This window comes from Diabrotica virgifera, chromosome 9 (assembly GCF_917563875.1).
Source record: "Diabrotica virgifera virgifera chromosome 9, PGI_DIABVI_V3a".
NCBI lineage: Eukaryota > Metazoa > Arthropoda > Insecta > Coleoptera > Chrysomelidae > Diabrotica > Diabrotica virgifera.
Window position 1 is genome coordinate 5,984,475 of NC_065451.1, and position 14,947 is coordinate 5,999,421.

Consider the following 14,947-nt stretch of genomic DNA (forward strand, 5'->3'; position numbering starts at 1 on the left):
TACTGACCCTGTCAAGATCGGGGATTTGGTTCTGTTGAAGGAGGATGGTACTCCTCCACTCTTATGGCCAACTGCCAGGGTAATAGATGTATTGCCTGGTAAGGATGGTCTAGTTCGTACTGTCAAGATTCACACTACTCACGGTGATTTTCTTCGTGGTATTACGAAAATCGCTGTGATTCCCCTGGAAGATTAAAATCTATCCCTAGGGGGAAAACTTATCGTTTTCCTCCATTTTATCGTTGTTACCCCTTGTGTATATAAACTCTAATTTCTTCAAACATTTCTTATCGTTGTGCACATCTTTGCCAATCCCCTCTCTTCGAGGTGATATAGGCCATCTCTCTCGCCTGTCGCCCCCGGCAATATGTACAATAAATATATTATACACGGCTCACTAAAATAATTAGTTACGCCCCTGTACTACTGATTACTTAAAATTCAAGTAGTATTTATGTAACCTTTCTGGAAACTCCAGGTTATTGTTGAGACTCGCATTTGAACCCCTCGCCGGGGCAGATCGTCAAAAGCTTCCTAACGAGAATCATCTCTAATCTATCGACGCTCCCGCTATTCGTAAAAAGGCCGCATTTTACCGGCTTTTTTTGCTATCGTTTTATACCGCTCAGATAATTCAATCTGCTCAGTATTATCGACGATGATTTATTTAGCGTATTAGTGAGTGCCTTACAAATGAACCAAATGGATTATGGAATTCAATCAGAGCTCTGATGTGACACGTCATCAAGGAATAAAACTGTAAGTACTCTACATGTATGTGAACATAACTTATTAGTCGTGATACTGTATGCATTTTGAACCATATACCTCTCGTAGCAAATATTCTTTGTGCCATTTATGCAGATAATACTTTAAATTACATATGAAAAATCGTTATCTACTCTTAACCAGCTTACCTATGGGAATATACTCTATAACCGTACAATAAGTATAGGTTACTATTGTTAAGGATACTTTACGTATTGCCTAAACAATAGCCAACATTCAGATTTCCGGAACAAAAGTAGATAGAGGGTAAGTATGGAACGTCATTAAAAAAACGAATTTACTAAGAGAGTTGACCATAATTTTTGTACTTATGCGTGCTAATAATAAGCTGCGAAAGAATTTACGCATAGGTTTCAAAAAATTAAAGCAAGTGTTGTTTATTTAATTTTAATTTATTTTATCTTTAATGTACATTAGTAATCTGGGCTCTATTTTTTGGTTTCTTTAACAAAAAATTATTTTTCTAGTAAATTATCGAAGCCCATCCAAGATGTGTTTCCTCTTCGATAGGTATAGGTTATGTAGTGACCACCTCGATTTTCATTAAAATCAGACAAACTGGTTCCTCCTACACCAGTGTATCCGATAGCACCCATTAATACTAGCTGATGATCGTCGTCGTGGGGTATGTTTAAATTTTTATGGAGTGTCTTTAATGGTATGGTTTTAATTTCTTCATGTTCATTATAGACTTGAAAAACCACAACATCCCCTGCAATGAATGTAAATTAATTAACTTTTGTTTTTTATAAAATTTGGAAGGAACGTTACTTTGGACTTTAGACAAATTATGTTAAGGCCATCTTCTTGAGTGGCAAGTTTACATCGAGAGTGTTGATATATTGTACCAAACAATTTACAAAATAGCATTTAATGAATGCAAACAAGGATAGGAAAGATAATTCGGACAGATTGCGACATAAGTTTCAATTTCAATTCCCAAAAAAGCTTGACTTTCAGGTCCTAGAGAACGAACAAAAAGTGGTTTCAGAAGCATGCCCCTAAATTTCAAAAAATCCACAATCTGTGACAGAAATCTAGAGAATTTATGTGGAATTACTCATATATTTTATCTTCTTCTTACGGTGCCTTATCCTTAAGGACGTTGACCATTACATTTTCCCATTTTATCTTATTTGCAGCCATCCTGTTCATATTCGTCCATTGTCGTAGGTTTTTAAGCCAAGAATTGCGTCTTCTTCCTGGTCCCCTTTTGCTATTAATTTTGCTTTCGATTATGTTTGTTAAGTTGGAGCAGTTCATACTTTTGATTTCTTACGATGAAAAAAAATTGTATTTTCCGTTTTTTTATTATAATCATAAGCTCTGTTTCCTTGTTCATCCTCCGAAAGACTTACGCGTTTGTCGTATGGCTCATGTAGGACATTCTGAGCATTTTACGGTAGCACCAGAGTTCGAATGCTTGGATTTTTTGTGTTACTTCTGTTATTGTCCAGGCTTCAACCCCATAGAGGAAGATGGAGAAAACATACCACATATGTATTCTAGTTCTCAATGAGATATCAAGCTGGAGGTTGCATAGAACTTTTTGCATTTTGTAAAACACTGTACGTTCCTTTTCCAGATGTGTTCTTACTTCCAGTGAGTGGTACAAAGTTTCATCAAGGTTGCTTCCAAGGTACGTTATTCTTGTTACTCCTTCACTCCTTCCAGATCTGTTTCGTCGACATTGACCTTCACACTTCTGTTTAGGTGCTTGCTAATGACCACCCTTTTTGTCTTTTTTTGTACTGAATTTCATTCCAAATTCTCTACAGGTATTTTATAAAAACAAAAGTTAATTAATTTACGTTCATTGCAGGGGATGTTGTGGTTTTTCAAGTCTATAATGAACATGAAGAAATTAAAACCATACCATTAAAGACACTCCATAAAAATTTAAACATACCCCACGACGACGATCATCAGCTAGTATTTATGGGTGCTATCGGATACACTGGTGTAGGAGGAACCAGTTTGTCTGATTTTAATGAAAATCGAGGTGGTCGCTATATAACCTATACCTATCGAAGGGGAAACACATCTTGGATGGGCTTAGATGATTTACTAGAAAAATCATTTTTCGCTAAAGAAACAAAAAAAAATAGCGCTCAGATTATTAATGTACATTAAAGATAAAATAAATTAAAATTAAATAAACAACACTTGCTTTAATTTTTTGGTACCTATGCTTAAATTCTTTCGCAGCTTATTATTAGCACGCATAAATGCAAAAATTATGGTCAACTCTCTTAGTATATTCATTTTTTAAGGACGTTGCATACTTTATTTTAAATGTACAGATTTTAGAGAATCTGCCAATATTACCATTTAGTTATTAAAAAACGATATACAAAGTCTGAGCATTGGGTCACGTGCTACAGATATGTGATAATGGATATCGACAATTTAACATGGACTCTAAAGTATAAAAAACTCTACAAATCAATATTGAACTGTACAGATATTCTTAATGAGCATTTAAGAAAATTATAAATGAAATATGAGTGTTGGGTACTGTGGGTTTATTATAAAACTGCAGTAGCCATTCTTGCTTGTAAGGGGATGAAGCAAAAAAATTCATTTTTGGCGTAGACCTGCAGCAATTAATTAGCAAGAAAATGCACACTTGATTTAAATCTCTAAACTGGGTATTTTCACATTTTGTGAAATTAAGGGGATGAAAATAACATTAGGGGTTGGAGAGGGAGTGTCTGTAAATGCTTCTATACCCCAACTTTCAGTAATTAATTGGCAATAAAATATAGCGCCGCAAGCGACTCTTTATCTACTTTCGTTCCTGAAATATTAGTGTTGGGTATTGTAGCATAAGTATTAAACCGCAGTAGCCATTGTTGGTCGTTACGGGGATGAAGCAAACAATTCCTTTTTCGCGTAGACCTGTAACAATTAATAAGCAAAAAATACCCACTTGGTTTTAGGTCATTAAACTGGTTATTTTCACTTTTTGTGGATTCCGAGGAATGATGATAACGGTAGGGGTTGAAGGGGGTGAGTTTGTAAATTCTTGTATACCCAATCTTTCAGCAATTAATTAGCAATAAAATATGCCGCCAGAAGCTACCCTCTATCTACTTTTGTTCCAGAAATATGAATGTTGGCTCTCCTAGCTTACTATTAAGCTAGAATAGCCACCTGTTTCTCTGAAGGGGTTGAAGCTATAAATTTGTAATTTGCGTAATAAATAAGCAATTAATTAGCAATAAAATAGGCCGCCGGAAGCGACGCTCTATCTGCTTTCGTTACTGAAACAGGAGAATTGAGTGTTGTAGTTTAAGTATTCAACCGCAGTAGCCATTGTTGCTCGTTAGGGGATGAAGCAATACAATTGTTTTTGGCGTAGACCTGCAGCAGTTAATTAGGAAAAAAATACCCACTTGGTCATAGGTTTTTAAACTAGTAATTTTGACTTTCTGTGAAATCCGTGGAATGATGATAACGGTGGGGGTTGGAGGGGGTGAGTTTTTAAATTGTTGTATACCATATCTTTCAGAAATTAATTAGCAATAAAATATGCCGCTGGAAGCGACCCTCTATCTACTTTCGTTACTGAAATAGGAGAATTGAGTGTTGTAGCTTAAGTATTCAACCGCAGTAGCCATTTTTGCTGGTTAGGGAATGAAGCGATAAAATCGTTTGGCGTAGACCTGCAGCAGTTGCTTAGGAAAAAAATACCCACTTGGTCTTAGGTTTTTAAACTGGTAATTTTCACTTTCTGTGAAATCCGTTGAGCGATGATAATGGTAGGGGTTGGAGGGGGTGAGTTTGTAAATTTTGGTATACCTAATCTTTCAGAGATTAATTAGCAATAAAATATACCGCCGAAAGCTACTCTCTATCTACTTTCGTTCCAGAAATATGAATGTTGGTTCTTCTAGCTTAATATTAAGCTAGAATAGCCACCTGTTTCTCTGAAGGGGTTGAAGCTATAAATTTGTAATTTGCGTAATACATAAGCAAATAATTAGTAATAAAATAGGCCGCCGGAAGCGACGCTCTATCTGTTTTTGTTACTGAAACAGGAGAATTGAGTGTTGTAGTTTAAATATTCAACCGCAGTAGCCATTGTTGCTCGTTAGGGGATGAAGCAATAAAATCGTTTTTGGTGTAGACCTGCAGCAGTTGCTTAGGAAAAAAATGCCCACTTGGTCATAGGTTTTTTAACTAGTAATTTTGACTTGCTGTGAAATCCGGGGAATGACAACAACGGTGGGGGTTGGAGGGGGTTTGTTTGCAAATTGTTGTATACCATATCTTTCAGAAATTAATTAGCAATAAAATATGCCGCTGGAAACGACCCTCTATCTGTTTTCGTTCCTGAAATAGGAGTGTTGGGTATTGTAGCCTAAGGATTAAACCGCAGTAGCCATTGTTTCTCGTTAGGGGATGAAGCAAAAAATTGGTTTTTGGCGTAGACCTGCAGCTGTTAATTAGAAAAAAATACCCACTTGGTTTTAAGTTTTTAAACTGATTATTTTCACTCTTTGTGAAATCCGTGGAACGATAATAACGGTAGGGGTTGGAGGGGGTGAGTTTGTAAATTCTGGTATACCCCATCTTTCAGAGATTAATTAAAAGTTAAATATTCCGCCAGAAGCGACCGTCTATCTGCTTTATTTCCTGAAATAGGAGTGTTGAGTATTGTAGCCTTAAGTATTAAACAGCAGTAGCCATTGTGGCTCGTTAGGGGAGGAAGCAAAACATTCATTTTTGGCTTAGACCTGTAGCAATGAATAAGCAAAAAATACGTACTTCTTTTTAGCTCTTTAAACTGGTTATTTTCACTTTTTGTGGATTCCGGGAATGATGATATCGGTAGGGGTTGAAGGGGGTGAGTTTGTAAATTGTTGTAAACTCAATCTTTCAGTAATTAATTAGCAATAAAATAGGCCACCGGAAGCAACTCTCTATCTACTTTCGTTCCGGATATATGAATGTTGGCCTTTCTAGCTTAATATTAAGCTGGAATGGCCACCTGTTTCTCTGAAGGGGATGAAGGAATTAATTTTTGTTTTGAGTAATAAATTAGCAATTAATTAGCAATAAAATAGGCCAACGGAAGCAACTCTCTATCTACTTTCGTTCCGGATATATGAATGTTGGCCTTTCTAGCTTAATATTAAGCTGGAATGGCCACCTGTTTCTCTGAAGGGGATGAAGCAATAAATTTTTGTTTTGCGTAATAAATTAGCAATTAATTAGCAATAAAATAGGCCACCGGAAGCAACTCTCTATCTACTTTCGTTCCGGATATATGAATGTTGGCCTTTCTAGCTTAATATTAAGCTGGAATGGCCACCTGTTTCTCTGAAGGGGATGAAGCAATAAATTTTTGTTTTGCGTAATAAATTAGCAATTAATTAGCAATAAAATAGACCACCGGAAGCAACTCTCTATCTACTTTCGTTCCGGATATATGAATGTTGGCCTTTCTAGCTTAATATTAAGCTGGAATGGCCACCTGTTTCTCTGAAGGGGATGAAGCAATAAATTTTTAATTTGCGTAATAAATTAGCAATAAAATAGCAAAAAAATATGGGGTGTGTCTCATGGCTCCCTTATGAAATGGTCTTTCTAGCTTAATAGACATTTAATGGCGAATTTCTTGAAACATTCATAGGCGTCCGTTTTGGGTAGGTCAACAATTATTTTATAGCATAACTTTATTGTCTTTAATTTTTAAGTATTTTTGACACTAGATTATTCAGTTATGAGATATTCGAGTAGTATAAGTTACTCTTACTTTAAGTTGGTAAAATACATCGTTTTTTTTTTTAATTTTTTTCAATTTTTTTTTCAAATTCCCAAAACTAAAAACTTTCAAATCAATTTTTCTAGAAAGCCTTGTGTCCTACCGACTTAAAGTAAGAGTACCTTTTAGTACTAGAATACCTCACAATTTATTAATCCAGTATCAAAAATGCTTAAAAGTTGAAGACAAAAAAGTTATGCGATAAAATAACCGTTGTCCTACCCAAAACGGATGCCTATGACTGGTACTAGAAATTTGCAATGGACGGAATCGATTCATTTTTGGAAAGTAAATATGTATACAAATTTTCGTTTTTCTAGATGGAAGTGTTCTGGAGGTATTTAAGAAAAACTAATTACATGGCGCCATCTTCAAAGATGGCTAGCTCCCTTAGGAAGCATTTTCGGACTAGGTGAATTGGGTTAAATTGTCCTAAAATTATCTGAGGAATCTCCTGTCTTCGTTTGTCGGTAGAGTTTCTGGACACCCTGTATATGGTCCACATAATGTTCAGAAAAAGGCCACACCATTTTGAGCGTCGGGTTTGGGGGGGAGAGGGGGGAGAAATCTGCAAATTCGTAGTTTTTTAGGTTTTTCGTCAATATTTCTAAAACTAAGCGGTTTAGCATGAACAACCCTCTACACAAAATTGTTCTACATTAAATTTGAAATAAAAAAGGCCCTATGCATAACCCTTCTAAAATGAACGGTTCCAAAGTTACGGAGGTAGTATAGTATAATTGGTCCAAAAAAAGGCCTAACCCAGACATCCAAAGTCAAAGTTTTCCTTCAACACCAAATTGTTCTATATGGTCCACATATTGTTCAGTAAAAAGTTACACCATTTTGAGCGTCCGGTTTGGGGGGGGGGGGAGATGGGGGAGAAGTCGGTAAATTAGTAGTTTTTTTAAGTTTTTCGTCAATATTTCTAAAACTATGCTTTAGCGTAAGGAATGTTCTATGGAAAAATGTTCTACATAAAATTTAAAACAAAAAAGGTTCTATACACAATTGTTGTAAAATCAACGGTTCCAGAGTTACGGAGGGTGAAAAGTGGAGGTTTTCGATACTTTTTATATTTACTGACTTTTCCCCCCTCTCTCCCCCAAACCCGACGCTAAAAATGTTGTGACTTTTTTCTGAACATTATGTGGACCATATAGAACAATTTGGTGTTGGAGGATAACTTTCACTTTGGATGTCTGGGTTTTTGGTATAGTTATATCATAAATATTGCCCAAAAAATATAAAAAGTATCGAAACCTCGACTTTTCACCCGCCGTAACTCTGGAACTGTTGATTTTATAACAATTATGTATACAACATTTTTTGTTTTAAATTTCATGTAGAACAATTTTGTATATAACATTGTTTATGCTAAAGCATAGTTTTAGAAATATTGATGAAAAACGTAAAAAAACTACTAATTTACCGGCTTCTCTCCCTTCTCCCTCCCAAACCGGACGCTCAAAATGGTGTAACTTTTTACTGAACAATATGTGGACCATATAGAACATTTTGGTGTTGGAGGAAAACTTTTACGTTGGATGTTTGAGTTAGGCCTTTTTTTGGACCAGTTATACTATACTACCTCCGTAACTTTTGAACCATTCATTTTAGAAAGATTATGCATAGGGCCTTTCTTATTTCAAATTTAATGTAGAACAATTTTGTATAGAAGGTTGTTCATGCTAAACCGCATGGTTTTAGAAATATTGGCGAAAAACTTAAAAAACTACGAATTTACCCATTTCTCCCCCTCTCCCCCCCAAACCCGACGCTCAAAATGGTGTGACTATTTTCTGGACATTGTGTGGACCATATAGAACAATTTGGTGTTGAAGGATAACTTTCACTTTGGATGTCTGGGTTATGCCATCTTTTGGATCAACTATACTATACTAGTATAGATGATGTTCTACTTTTGCCATCATACTATGGCTCTTTGCCATTTTAATTAGTTTGAGTTTTTTACTTTTTAAATTTTAAATTATCAAATGTTTGTGGCTTTAGGTATTGACATTTTAAATTAGTTTTAGTTTTTTACTTTTTAAATTATGTTATGGACTATATCAATACTTGTATTGTTTTGACTATATGTACTTTAGCATGTTTATATTAGGTTATCCTATTTCAAATAAAGTATTATTATATTTGCCTGTCTGGCTATGTCGTTCCATTCAGACTTCTATTGTATCATTCTCTTGCATTGTCTTACATCTATAATTTTTAGGTTGTCTTCCAAGTCATCCCACCATCTTGTTCTGGGTCTTTGTTTTTTCGTCTTCCTATCGCCTTTTATTGTAATATTCTCCTTGTTGTTTTTGTATCCTCTGGTCTCTGAACATAACCCCCAATCTTCAATATCATACCCTTCATTTAATTCATAAATTTCGTTTCTCCTGATTCTCCATATGCAATTTTGCACCAAGTCATACTTTTCTTAGTATCTTTCTCTCTAATGACTTGATTTGGATTTCATCTTTTTAAAACCTTTTTATATACTTGGCTTGGTTGGTGTCACAGACTCCGCAAATTTTGTAATCCATTTTAAAAATAGTTCTAGGCTACCTAGACACCTGAAATTTTCAGGATAGCTTAGAATTAGCTAACAATGCAATATTTAACTGCTATTATACAGGGTGATTAATTGTGAAGTGGGGTGAAGCTCCGTAGATCCGTTATAGTAATGTATAGCGATAAAACTTAATAACAAAAATTGTAGCGAACTTTGAGCTTCATATTACAAAATTAGTTAGAATGTTACAGGGTGTTATAACATAGTGGCAGACCAAACTTATGTTATTTTAAATAGAACACCCTGTATTTTATTTTATATTCGAAACCTTCGTAAGTTTTCGGTTACAAGAATATAAAGGTTTGGTATGTTCTACGGGGTATTTACAAAGTTATAACCAATTTTATATGAAAATAGTAACAAGTTTAACTACGTGTATAAATAAAAGCAAGCAAAAGGTCAATGGTTTATTGACGTCATATTTTTTATTTACTGTCAAAATTTTCGTAAATGTTTGTTTTGCTAATTTTCTTTATATTGAATACATGGTGAGTCAAAACGCAAGTACATTATTTTCTCAGTAATTTTAAATAGAACACCCTGTATTTTATATCATTGTCGAGAAGTACCATTACCATACTATAATTTTTGTATAACATTCCCAATGTGTAAATTTATTAGTTTTCGAGATATTTTTATTTTTCAGAGCAAAATTATTAATAATTACGGGTCTAAATATTTCCAAATTTTAAGTAATTCATGACTGAATAATTGTCTAAAACTTACAATTTACGATTACTGATTATCAATCTGTAATCAAAGTTGGCTACAATTTTTGTTATTAACTTTTATTACTATCTATTACTCATAACGGATCTATAAAGCTTTACCCCACTGACCAATCACACTGTATTGATAAACCGATTTTTTTTAATTTCAAACTATTTTAAAAATGTGACTAATGCAATGATATTTTAAAGTATGTTAATAAATCGATATCTACAAATTGATGGTGCCTCAGTGGCATTAGACTTCAGATCGAGAGGTCCCCAGTTGGAACCCGGCTGTTGCGTATCTTTTTTTAAATGTTTTAATAAATAATTAAAAGTTTATATACTTAAAATTATATATACCATTTTAAACAACCGTGATATTATAAAAAATATTATTTTATACTAGTGTAATTTTTGGAATCATAATTATAACCTCATTATCACCTACCAAAAATTCATATTTTGTAAGTTAATTATTCTTTCCAAACATGTGTCCTACATGTGTACATGTACAATAACAAAACAGTGATATTATAAAAGGTACTTATTTATTAGAGTGTAATTTTTGGAATTTTAAGCATTTTATCGTTAAATCGTTTATCGTTAAATTATTTTATATTCTTTCCTACAAATAATAAAAAGGTTTTATTATAAAAAAGTTCTTTTTTATAAAAGTGTAATTATTTGAAGTTATACTTCTTTAGGCGCGATTGAGATTGAGGGTGAATTTATATTGATCTGCGCGCATGCGCACACCGACAGTATGGTATTAGTCGTTATACGGGCTCTGATTGGGTGTTGAAATGATCTGTCAATAATAAATAATTGTTCAATATAAAGGTAAACAAATGTATAATATAATAGTTTTATTGTTGTGAGGACAGAAACAAAAAAGTTTATAATTGTAGTGAATTTTAAATAGTTTTTAAAAGCAACAGGTACGTAATAATTGTAAATGTATCATAGGTACCTACCTATTTGAACCTACCAAAATACATAGTATGTAATACTTTTATTCACATAATTTAATTACCATCAAAATTTCTATCAATATTCACCTAATATATTGTTTTCTTAAGGCCGGTTGTTCGAACGATAATCAACAATTATCAGTATCAAATATTTAATTACTGTCACCAAACTGTCAATGTCAACTTTGTTTGGGTTGCTGAAAACATAATTAATGAAAATTATGAGATTTATTATCAATTATGTTAATAATTATTGTTATATTAATTGATTATAGTCTCAGAATTGTAATCAATTATGTTTTTAGCAACCCAACCAAAGTTGACATTGACAGTTTTGACAGTAATTAAATATTTGATAGTGATCATTGTTGATTAGCGTTCGAACAACCGGCCCTTACTCTATGTTTTGTTGTATTTTTTCTATTCTAAATCATTTCAATTCAAAATCAAAATAATTGAAGTCAAAAATGTCAAAAGTTTAATCCGTTTAGTTAGTCGATCTTCGCACATAATGACACATTGTCTCCGTGGCAAAGCGTTTAAGGCGAATGAACCCCAATACCAACCGCGCTGATAAGCTGGTTCAAATCCCGATAGAAACTTTTATTTTTTATTTTTTTTATACATTTTGGGCCGGTTGTTCGAACGCTAATCAAAACTGATCATTATCAAATATTTAATTACAATTATATTTGATTAAGCGTACTTCTGACAGATGTCGCATTTTGAGGTTATGTTGACTGATTTATTTTATTATTTTGGTTTTAATTTAAAATAAAACATAATTAACCTCTTTCTGATGTTAATTTCTTGTTTTTACTTACAAATCAATAATAATTTAAGCAATTTTTAATAATTTAAGAGCTGCGGCTATATTTTAATTACTGTTTTACCTACAATCAACAACTGATTAGTGTTTTACATGTATTTTTCATGTCGCGATTTGATTCCCATCTAGAAAATTGATTACAATAAATGATTGATTATAATCAACTTCTTGATTAGCGCTCGAACAACCGGCCCTAAATGATTGTAAGTATATTTATTATATAATTTTATTTTCAGAAAATACGTATTTAGTTAAAAAATTTTCCGACAATTAATGTTCAGAGATCATTTGTGGCATGTTTAATGTGTTTGTGTGTGTTTTATTCTTTTATTATTTTAATTTTTGGCACTGATTTAATAAAAATGTTTGAGAAGTGGTAAGTATAAATTAGTTTAATATTTAAATAAAATATAAATAAAAAGTATATTAATTTCGTTTAAATCATATAATAGAAGTATAACTTCTTACGTGCGTACAAAGTACACACACATTCTTTTTTCGTCATTACCCAGGTTTCACAACCATAGGTTACTACGGGTCTAATCAGTGTTATGTATTCATTTTGGTTTCTTTTTCTAATAATTTGGATGCCATAGATTTTTTATTAGCATAGTATGTATGATACCCACTGGAAATACATGCATTAATTTGACTACTTATGCAATTTTTTTGATTAATTTCTTTGTCCAGATATGTGAAACTATTGTGATATTATTTTCATTGTCAAAAGGTGTTCTATTGACTGTCGACTGTCATGTACTTCATTTTTGTTTCACTTATTTTAAAACCTCTTTTTCATACTTCAGGATCAATTTCTTTGAATGATTCCATTAGTTGTTGCTTACTCTGACTAATAATATGCTAAATTGTCTGCATATGCAGTAATTTGTACTGTTCTGGTATTTATAAGGTCCGTTACATTAGTTTTTCTGACAACTGTCTCAAGAACTAGGTTGAACAGCATAGTTGATAGTGTGTTTCGCTATCTCACTTCCACATTGATGTCAAATAGGGGAGTTAGTTCTTCATATTATACTCGAACTTCAGCTTTTGAACCCTTCTTCTTCAGGTGCCATCTCCACTACGGAGGTCGGCAATCATCATAGCTATTTTAATTTTTAAGGCAGTAGGTATCTCTAAATGGTTGTTTTGAGCTGCATCCAAACCATTCTCTCAGGTTCTTCAGCCGTGAAATTCGTCTTCTTTGATGCTTCTTCTGTCATCTATTTTTTGAATCCCGCAACATCATTTTTATGAGGTTGATATATTTGTTAAGCTAGGTTTACTGGAGATATAATAGGCTAATGAAGGACAAGAACTTATCCAGAAATACAAAACTGAAAATATACAGAGTTGCAATAAGGCCAGTAGTTACGTACGCAGCTGAGACAATATGCCTCACATAAAAAGAAAAAGAAAAATTGAGAATATTTGAAAGGAAAATCCTCAGACGAATTATGGGCCCCTTAAGAATGGACAACAGAGAAATAAGAAGAATGAACCATGAACTAAGAGACATAATGAAGGGAGAAGATATAGTTAGATTAATTTATTAAAGCACAGAGACTAAAATGGCTGGGACATATAGAGAGAAGAAAAAACGACCTACTGATTAGGAAGATCACCAGATGGAAACCAGAAACTGAAAGATCAAGGGGAAGACCCAGAGAGTGATGGAAGGACCAGGTCATGGGAGATATCAAAATTCTGAAAGTGGGAAGCTGGAGAGAATTATGCACATATCAAAATGAGTGGAAGAGGATTGTAATGAAAGCCAAGTCATACAACAAACTTTGACACCACACAAGTGGAATGCAGAGTCATTCTCTGCAATAAGCGAATCAGAGAGCTCTAAATAAGACCGACAAACATTCCATCCAGAATGAAAAGCCTTGATGATGGTATCTGTTAGGTATTGGGACCGTGCAAGTTCGGCAAAGCGACACCTATTTCTACGCTCTGCAACTTTATTCGCACTTTTAATTATATTGGCCAATTATATTAATCCTGGTTACTGGATAATTGTCAAGGTCATAGTCCAAAAAAATAATAAGAAGAAAAAATAAGATTCAGGATTCAGGTTATGTTATTAAAACGTAAACAATTGTATGTAGTAAATAAAATTAGTTATTGAAATGCAGTACTGCAAGCAAAATACAATTATTTAAATTTACCTTTATATAATAATTGCATATCTTATCAATATTGTGGAGCAACATATAATTTTTCGTATTCAATGACAGTAGATATGAAATGTACGTCAATTTGACAATTTCAATTGACAATATGAATTATTTAAGAAAGTTGCAATATTTCTCCGCTATTCGCGCATGATCGTTTCTCAATTCCCTTCCAAGTACTTGCACACCGCGAATACCTAGATTACGAATATCTTCCAGCATTTTGCTTCTTTTTACATTATCAAAAGCTTGTTTAAAGTCTATTAGTTCTATGTAGTATTGATTATAGTCCAGAGAAATAAGATTTTTCTCGTGACACATCCCCCTCCAGGCTGAAACCAAATTTTTTGAGTAGTATGGACAGTGCTGTTTTTGTGACGGTACGCGCCGGTACGCCGTACCGGTACCTCTTAGGACAAAAAATAAGAAAAAACAACAAAATTATAGACAAATTCCTGAATTTTTTCCTTGCTCCCAAATAGCTTTAAAACGACCTTATTCAGGCTAAATTAAAAAAAAAATTCCAACTATTTCAATGTAAAAGTATTTTTTTTTTAATTTCTTAAATAACTTGAGAATAGGCCTTCTTTTAAAACTTTACATTTTAAGAAAAGTCAACATAACTCAAAACACATACGAACACTCCCCAGACCTACCGGAACCTATATTGTTACAAAAACAGCACTGAGTATGGACATTTATATTAATAACCTTTATGTTTCCTGCAGCCGATTTTGATGATATACATAGTTATAAACAAATTAAGATCAAAAATCGGTAAATTTTCGCTTTTTTCGTCTATAACCAAAAAGTTAAGCATTTTAAACAAATTTGAGCGTAAGAAACTCATAAATCGTCTAAAAAATTTCAATATGGCGTTCGCTGATTATATCTATCCTTATTGGTTGCTTAGAAAATTGCAAAATAAATTATAAATTTCGAGTTTTTATAAATATTCATAACTTATGTAAAAATTAACTTAGAACCTTCTTATAACATGAATTGCTGAGACTTCTTTTGCTTAAATTATATTTTAAATTTCAAAGCAATTGGTCAAATAGTTTAAAAGTTATTTAATTTGTTTATCCCAAATTCATTTTTTTGCAACACTATA

At 33.1% G+C, this 14,947-nt stretch overlaps 1 protein-coding gene across 1 annotated transcript in view; it reads left to right on the forward strand.

Moving 5' to 3' along the window:
* The window catches only part of LOC114326723 (ribosome-recycling factor, mitochondrial), a 37,615-nt gene that overhangs the window by 11,717 nt on the left and 10,951 nt on the right, over positions 1–14,947 (forward strand). The gene's annotated exons all lie outside the window — the stretch shown is intronic.